The sequence below is a fragment of the Pinus tabuliformis genome, chromosome J (genome assembly GCF_031772625.1).
Source record: "Pinus tabuliformis cultivar Carrire ecotype Pingquan chromosome J, CPIR1, whole genome shotgun sequence".
NCBI lineage: Eukaryota > Viridiplantae > Streptophyta > Pinopsida > Pinales > Pinaceae > Pinus > Pinus tabuliformis.
In genome coordinates, this window is record NC_142295.1 from 661,267,282 (window position 1) to 661,276,304 (window position 9,023).

Genomic DNA, 9,023 nt, shown 5'->3' on the forward strand with positions numbered 1-9,023 from the left:
TCTTTGATATGATGATGCATTGATATGCTGACCTCCAGCATCTTGTTCTCTGATATGCCGATGTGTTAAATTTCGATAAGCTGATATGTTGGACCTTCAACATTTTGATCTCCGATATGTCGGTATTCCTTCATTTTTAAGGCTTCAAATCCCTGAAATTTAGAATACCATATCTTTCGATTCAGGAGTCCACTTTTGGACTTCCACATATTGTTGGAAACCTTTTTCATAGAACTTTCCAATGGAGAGGGTTCGATGTAGGCTTTGATTCCTTATGCTACTTGGAAAATGACTAAAATCTTCTCTTCCTATTGACTCTTTAGACAACTGAAATAACACCCACCATGATGATCCTCTACATGAAGCCTATAGCTACCATGGACTTCCATCTCTTCCATCATTGTAATCATCATTTTATGCCTTTTCCACTAAGACTTCTACTATTATGATTATCTACTTAAATCTTGCATATATCATATGAATCCTTCTGAGCCATGAACAACCATGGGATTCCTCCTCAGCCATCACTACCAACATCTGTTGCAAAAAGCATCCAAGTTAGTATGGTTGACATCAATGCCAACACTCTTGCCAATAGTTAGGTAATGCCAACTGCCCAACACATCTCCCCAGCATGACTATTGACATTAATGCTAACACACTGCAGCTATGTTCACTAGGCCACTTGCTATCTAGATAATGTCGACTTTCCAACAATCTCCCCCTTTGGCATTGATGACAACACTTCATCCTTATCTTCATTTGATGTCCAAACCTCATTCTGCTTCCACACATCTCATTTCATGAGCCACCAATGGCCTTCTTTCTTCTGCATAGGCCATCACAACATATCCACAAATTATCCCCCCCTTTGACATCAATGGCAAGGGGCTGCAAGTTGCATTTTTCTCCCCATACAATCACTGACTATGTAGACCAAGGTCTAATTATTGAGATGTGCAATCTGCTTCATAGACATCTCTTCAAGTATTGTCGTTGTTGCTTCTTGATAAATTGAGCATATGTGATATGCTCCCCCTAAACATATACTGCCTTTGTTTTGAATGCCTCCAGTTTTGGACATCTTATGGCTGGAAATTGAGTACTCTTCTCCACTAATGCATATTTTGTACCAATTAAAAAAAAATTGATATTAATTAAACTTCTCATGCTATTATTGTTGCTATAAGTACCAATTAATGATGATGCATTTCTTCTTGCACTTCACTACTATTGTTGCTTTCGAGACTATGCTCACTTCATTTTAGCATCTCCATTTCTCCCCTTGAGATCATACTTATACAATAGGGACTTCTTCTCAACTATCACCAATTTCACCAAAGAAAATGATACAAACAGAACAATGTATCAGGCAAACTCTGACACTTTCTTTTAGAAAGAAATGTCCCTTTTCACATAAGGTTACTCCACATGAACCCAAAATATCAATTGACATAGTGATACTAATTGAGGGTTAAGGGACATGAAAATATTGCACTAGTTGTGTTTCATAAACAAAAGACTGATATTCATAATCAAACTCACAGCTTAAATGAAATAAGGGTATTTCACCCAAGATGCAAACCTTTCATTTGCTCAGGAATCTTCCTTTCTGAGGCTATCATTTTTTTCCTGCTACTGCTTATCAAAGTAGATCCCCCTGAGCCAATGCTCTTCGATATCCTACAAATTCTTTCTTTCCTCTGCATGGGGATTAATCCTATGGACCTGATTTCATTGTGAGATTCTTGTCATTCCACACTTTTGTTGTAGCCCATATTCTTCTTCCCACAACATAAGATATTTTTGTGTACTTTTCATGTTGGCTACACTCCTTTTCAATGTTGATACATTCAAAATAAACCAATTTATTCTTGTAATCAGCAAGAAAACATAGTCATACCTTCATCAATAAAAATGTACCTTTCTATTTATTCCTTTTAGCTTCTTGCATCTGACTTATTTGTCCTCCCTTGAGGCCACTATCTTCCTTCACTGAAGAGAAATAGAGGATATACTCCCCCTGAGCAGATCATCCTTCGTCGTCTTCCAGACCTTCAATGACTGAGTCCTGGCAGAGGCTTTACTCTCCATCTTCTTCTTTTCCCATATTTGGGATTTCTATTGGCTACACATGGGTAGAGGAAACTTCTCTTTCACCTCCTCTTTCTTGACCCAAAACCTCTTGATGCCTTTCTGCCTTATGGGGGGGTCCATCACATGGGTAAGAGGATCATTTTTCTAATTTCTTCCTCTTCTTTTCATCTTACTCTTTTGACATAGACCACTGAAGACAAGTTTGTATTTCTCAACTCCATTGTTTTTTCTTGTATTTGAATCTCGAGTTGCTACATTCACATGCATACACTAAGGAGTATGCCATTTCTTCTCATTTTTGCAACCAGCTCTCTTGTGCCCGAGATTTCCATAGTTGTAGCATTCAACATGGCTTAAGAGTAAGGCAGAGGAGTTACGCTTTTTGACAATGTTTTTGTCAAAATCCTATCGCAACCAACATGCCTTCTCCTAGGCTTTTTTTGCGTTCTTGGGTTGCTGCTACATAACACATCTTGTTTCCTTGTATGCCATCTACAGTCTATGGCTTTATGTCCAAAATTATTGCAAGGAAAGCAATACCCATAAAAATTCTTCTGTTGACAGAGGTTACCCTTTCTTTGAAGGCTCTTTCATTAAGAACAAAGGGTTCTTTGTTGGCTCTTCATGTGCCTTCCTTGAAATCTTGCATTGTTTTCATGCACTCTTTCTTGTATCTCCCTAGACCTCCTCTATTGCAATATTAGCTACTAATTCTTAGCCTTTTTTTGTTTCCTTTCCTTCTTTCTTTGCTGCTACTTTGCATGTTGCTGCTCCTCTCCAACAACCTTTATTTATTTTTTGTTGTTGGAATCTTTAACTCCCTTTACATAGGAAGTTTACCCTTTAGCCTTCACAATCTTGGAGCTTGGTTTTTCCTTGAAACCAAAACCATCCTTTCTCTCCTCAATCTTCTAATATTGAGACAACTCTATTTTTTACTTTTCTAAGTCATGTCTCAATGAGACTACCTCATTTTGTAGTCTCCCACGGTAAGCTTCCTTCTCACCCAACTCATTGGTTAAATTTCCATTCAATCTGCTAGCCTCTTCTTGTTGATCATATAGATCAACCAATGTTTTGCTCAACCTTTCATTCTCAAGCTCATAAATTTTCAATTGCTTCTCTTGCTTGAGATTTGCCTCTGATAGGTCCTTGATCTCCTTTAGAGCAGAGATCAACTTCTTTCTAAAAATTATCCTTCCATTTAGATCCTTTTCTTCACTATCATAGGTGCTAGCTAAGTTACAACAAAGATCTAAGCCCATCTCTATGTACATGTAGTCTTCCATAGGTCTAAGGGTTATCTCTTCTTCATCACTTTTAGTGATACCCCTATTCTCTCCATGGGATATACTCTCTTCTCCTTTAGAGGATCCCTTATTTTCTATTGCTACTAAAATGGGTCTATCTTCATGGCTCTCTCTATCTTAATGTGATTCACATGAACATCGAGATAATGAATGACCTATTTCTTTACATTTATCACAAAGCAATAACACACCTTCTGAGAAACATGGTCTCTCTTCTAAAACTTATTCATCATCAACAAGAGTGTGATGAGCATCAACTTCTCCATGTTCTGGTTCATTGTTAGAGAAGCAAAGGCTCCTCAGCCTCTTCTTGAGCCACATGGCTATTTCCACCATACAAACTTTGCATTTTCTCCAACATTTCCCTTGTTGTCTTAAAATTCATTACTTTATCAGCATCTGGCTTAGACATCCCTTTCATGATGACCTCCTTCGCTTTCTCACTATACTCACTCTTTTCTTCGTTCAATACAGAGAGCCACATATCAACATCTAAGGCCATTAAATAGGCTACCATTCTAATGTCCCAGAGCTCATAGTCTAATCCATTAAAAAATGGAAATTCTTATACTATTAGCCAAGCTCGATTAGCCATTATTTCCCTTTGATCTACCTTCTAGCGATTAAGCTATTCCTGAAGGAACTTGACTCTGATACCAATTGTTGGAAACAATGATAATACTGAGAGGGGGGTTGAATCAGTATTCAAGCTAAGTTTAAACTTTTTATCCCAATTTGTTTTTCTTATTCAAACTTGGAAACCATCCATATAATTAGCAACAACATGTAATATGGCAACAATATCAAATCAACATACAAGCACACACCATGAGCATCATACACATGAGACACAAGGATTTACGTGGAAACCTTTTCAGGAAAAAAACACCAAATCTTGTTGTTGTTATTGATGTAAATAAGAGCATCTACTCTATTGCATCAATCTATTTTTGTGAGCCACCACTCATAGGAAGAACCAACTCCCTTTGATTATTTTCTAGAACCCACTAGGAGGAAGCACCAAATCCTTTTTTTTGTAGATCCATGTCTATCTTACCAGAAGCACCATGTGAAGCACCAACTTCATGGATTTGTTACAAGAACCAAATTGCAAGAGGCACCAACCCCTAGCCCTTCTCAAGAACCCACTAGAGGTGGAAGCACCAAATTCCTAAATGTAGGATCCAATCTTCACTGAAATAGAAACTGAATGTTCTCTATAATTTGGTATCCACTCTATCTTATGTCAGCTCTGTTCTCTTCACAGCCTTCAGCCCACACAAAACTCTCTGCACCTATGCTTTCTCTGCTCACTTTGTAGCAGCACACTGATCTGCTCAAAAGAAGTCACTCATCGCAGCTCCTCACAACACTCTAATGTTCTTGGCCTTCTGCATGATCTTTAGCAACACAATGTTTCACTCAAAACACTCACCATCTCAACCAAGCCACGCAGTCCTATCTCCTCTCTCCTCTTCAACTACATATAATCAGCTCTCAACTTTATTTCTCTTAGCATGCACCTTTAGCCTTAATCACAGCAACACAACTTCTCTCGGGGTCTCTTACCTCTGCATAGCCACTCTTAGCCTTTCTTTGCAGAACTTGATATGTCATCCTTACACAACAACGCACACACAAAGTTTTTCCACTTAGCCCTCTAGAAACAATGTTGCTTACCCCACTTTGCTCATATGAGCTCTTAGGTCTTGTTCCTTTTCTGCACACTAATCAATGCTCCCACTCATGTCCTATATTCACACCACCCAAGTGTACTTCAACTTGGATTTTCCATTCTACTGTTTTGTCTGACTTGGTCTCTTCCAATGCATTAAACATGAGAATGGCCACTTGATTGTTTTCTCCATACTAAGAATTAATTCTTAGTCCACCTGCACACTGCCACCAGGCACAGTCCTCTCTGCCAACAACTCTCCAATCACTGAGGGTCTCCATGCTTAATCTTGGTTTCACACATCTTGGTTGTACGTCGAGATGGCTTCTTTGTGGACCATTTTCCTAGTTTCCTTGTCTCAGAGTTTTCTGCAACTCCATCTAACTCCATGAACCAACTATACCAATCTGCATTTGTTCTTCGATAGTCGACCCATTCATCCACCTAACTCACTAAGACATGCATTGGAGCATAGAGGTGGCTTGTCTCACCTCAAAACAGACCCAACACTCTTTCCTGAAGATCGTGGTCATTCCTACCTTGACCCAGCTATCTTTGACATTCGCCATTAATCCTAAGACCAACTCCTCTTCTCCTACATTAAATCTTGTAGTTTCCAATCCACACACATTTAACTCTTTGTATTGTCTTATCGGAGAAATTCCAATTCGTTACCTCACAGTGGTGCAATGTTTGGATACTCCTCAGTCCCTTGGTGCTTAGCTCCTTTAGAATTTTGTTTCTTGTATGACTGGGACAGTGAGCATCAACTTAATGCCATATCAGAGCCCCTTTTGTATCGTAACTTCTACGAAGTTCCAATTTCATCTTGGCTCCTTTTGTTTAGCCTTCACCACATTTCTCATCATGGGACCAAGAGTTATGACATGCCGCTTAGTCTTAAGGTGTTAGGGAGTTTTGTTCCTACCAGGGGACATTCTTCCTTTCTTAACTTCTCTACACCCTTGGTTCTTTGAACTCTCAAGACCATGTGCCAGCCCTTATCAGAACTTTTTCAAACTCCAACTGTTCTAGAGTTTCAACATCTTCAACCTTCGATATGCGACCTCTGATATGACGTCATCACTCCATGTGGTGACTCCTTAGTGGTGACGTGTGTCACCCGATTCTAGCCTATTAGACTACCTAATAAGGTTGAATACACTTTCCACATGTCCTAACGTACTACCACATCGTGCTAATGTCAGATTCCATACATGCAAGGAAAACTAGCGTATTGGTTGTTGATGAAGAGTTCTAGGTTTAGCTCTGTGTTCTGGTGATAATGATCTGATTGTTCAGATTTGATTGATTTTGATTTGCTTCAGAATTGATGGGTTTCAGTGATTGGTTGTATTGTAGTGGTAACTGATTTTGAGCTTCAATGTTACTGAATAATTATCCTATTTACTGGTGCATACTCATACCAGTACGCATGCACCCACCAGTATAAGATTGTAAATAGGTTTTTCTTATATTAAATTTAAGAAGACAGAGACGACAACAGCACGTGGTTTTTCTCCCACATTAGGTTTCCACCTTAAATATTGGTGTTCATGTGTGTTGCTTATGTGTGATGGTTTATTCTGTTATTACTGCACATGGTTATTGTTTAATGGTTAATAAAGTACTGATGCACTGATTAGAGATCAACATATGATGAATTAATTGAATCATAAGTTCACTGGATATAAATTAGTTGTCCTAAGAATAGTCGCATGCACATGCGAATTCCCTTCACTGAATTAGTGTATATAAATCTGATTATGAAATGAAAAAGTTATTGATGTGTTAATACTGATTCACCCCCCAGTATTATTCCCAATAATGGGTATCAGAGTAGGTCCTTTGGCAGAAGCTTGATCGCTTGAAGGAGATCCCTAGTAACAATGGGAAAGGAGAAAAAGAAGAAAGCAACTCAAAAGAAGAAGAAAACTCAAAGAAACAATGACAATTATGGAAAAAATAATCAAATTTTGAATCACCTCAGAATGAAGATGAACAAGGAAAAGAATTATCAGGTATTGATTCTTTGTCCTCTGGTGATCCCTTTCTCTGTTATATTGAAGATAGTGAATGTGTGAGAAATATAATGAAGGCAGAAGTTAAAAGGCTCACAGATAAAGTTAGAGGTCAACAAGATCTGTTTGATAAAAGGGAATGTTCCTAAAAGGAATATATTACCAGGTTAAAAGTTCATGCAAAGGAAGGAAACAAAATAGGGAAGCAGTACAAGGAGAAGGAACATCAATGGAAAAGGTTGCAAGGTGAAGTAACATCATTGAGAAATGAAGTGAATGAAAAGGATACATCTACCAAGGAACTTAAAGAAAGAACCAGTTACTGTGAAGGTCTTGAAGCTGAGGTCGTCTCTCTAAAAGAAGATCTTGAAAATGCAAATAAGTATAATGAATAATTACTTCAAGCATTTGAAGAAAAAGAAAATAAAATTCTCAAATTAAGACAACAAGTGGAAGAAGGAAGAAAAGTTGAAGAAATCACGAAGAAGCGGTATCTGGAAAAGGAAGAGCAATATCAGGTTGAGCAAAATATCTTAAAAGGTGAATCTAGCTCACAATATAAGGCAAGGAACTCTAATGCAAAATTTGAAATGCTCAACAAGGAGATAAGAGGTCAAACCCATCAACAACCAAGGAAAGAAAGACTTCAAATAAAATCATTTACTCCTAACTATGGAAGTGATAATTGGTTCTTTCCTCTAATGAATAATGTTGAATGTTTTATATGTCATAATTTTGGACATGTTGGAACCAGATGCAGAAGTATAATGGTTCAAGCTAATCACTGTCACATATAAATATCATCAGCTTCCAGGTACTTTAAGGGATATTTCTTTTCTTGCAATATGTTTGGCCACAAAGCTATTGATTTCTATAGAAGGAATTTGAAACATATAAAATGTTATGCTTGTAAAAAGTTTGGGCATATAGCAAAAGAATGCAGGAGAAAATTTCAGCCAACATACCAAAAGGAGAAAACATCATCACACTCCAAGGTATGGAAGAAGAAGGAATTACAGTCAGAAAGATGTGGCATAGCTTAGTATATAGACATACTAGACTCAAGGGGAGCTAAAAGTGTGAAAATTTAGTATTCCAATTCTCATATGCAGTTATTATGAAAAAAGTTCGCGTATATACGTGAGTTAGAAGTTGCACTGGCACGTATATGTTGGTTTGATGAAGAAGAAGTGGGACAGAATCAAGAAAAGGGGTCTGATATGGTTCAGTCAATTATCAATTATCTTTTCTGTTCTGATTGATGATGATTGCAGTCTGTTGATGATATGTAGAAGTGCTTTTGGCCCTCATAAGTTGTTAATGACTTGATGAATAACTGGTTGATGATGATTCCTTGATGATTCTTATTGACAAATGCAATGATCAAATATGACAGTGAACATTTGGCACAGGTTCAGGGGGAGCATATTCTTCTAATAATGCATTGTTGGAATTATATTAGAAGACCTTGGTACATGACGATACTTATATTGCTTGTTCGACATAGTTGTTTTGATTCAGATGACTCTTTTGATGATGGACATATAGAGGTTGTTGATCTTGATGCTACTAACAAATGCTTATGGTGTAGATCATCTATGGTGTATGATAGTTGCTGATGACTCTCATGGTCTTGTTTAGATCATTGGTCCTTGTTATAAATGTCATGTATATCATTTGATGTAAAGGTCATGTAAAGACCTATGATGTAATAATTGTTATATTCAGTCATGTAAGGAATTTTGAGATCATGTCAAATTTGGTATATCCCCACTTGGTTGGGTGATTGATGTATGTATGAGTCATTGGTGATAGGCAGGTCATACTCACATAGTTGAGTTATAGAGTCATGTTAAAAAATGTCTTTACCGACTCTACATGTGCTTATGGGGAACATGGACAGCATAATGCATCTCTAAG